At 37.1% G+C, this 536-nt stretch overlaps 1 non-coding gene across 1 annotated transcript; it reads left to right on the plus strand.

Annotated features, from left to right (window-relative positions):
• Positions 1–73, plus strand: trnaf-gaa (transfer RNA phenylalanine (anticodon GAA)). Its single transcript has one exon. It is a non-coding gene; the product is annotated as a tRNA-Phe (tRNA).
• The last annotated feature ends 463 nt before the right edge of the window (positions 74–536 follow it).

The following is a 536-nucleotide window of genomic DNA, read 5'->3' on the forward strand; positions in this document are numbered from 1 at the left end:
GCCGAAATAGCTCAGTTGGGAGAGCGTTAGACTGAAGATCTAAAGGTCCCTGGTTCGATCCCGGGTTTCGGCAGCGAAAGGATGTTTTTTGTAGTTTTGTGGCTAAATTTGAACATGGATAAACTTAATACATTACATACATCCTCGTCTGCCTGCCACAACGAAGCATTTAAAAAAAACATTTAATCTAGAAATATACATTCAATGTAATGATGTGAGGCAACAAGAGCACGCATTTCATAACATTCAGAGGCTACCAAGCTTATAGTATGGCAGCATTAGATGCCCATTGACCTGCACCAAGCTTTTTCCCTTCAAACTGTAGATGGAAATAAAAGAGAGGACTCCCTTTTAGCTTGCAGTAAAGTAATACACCGGCTGCCCCTTTAAAAGACACTTGTTTAAAAATGAATTTGTTGAAATCTAAACAGTAAAGTGAGGTGCATTTGAGTTTTGTTGGTTGTAATTATTTTTCATTGTTTATTACCTCTAGGACAAATATTTTATACTCATTTTTCACAGAGGTTATTCCAAGT

This window comes from Labrus bergylta, chromosome 5 (genome assembly GCF_963930695.1).
Source record: "Labrus bergylta chromosome 5, fLabBer1.1, whole genome shotgun sequence".
Taxonomy (NCBI): domain Eukaryota; kingdom Metazoa; phylum Chordata; class Actinopteri; order Labriformes; family Labridae; genus Labrus; species Labrus bergylta.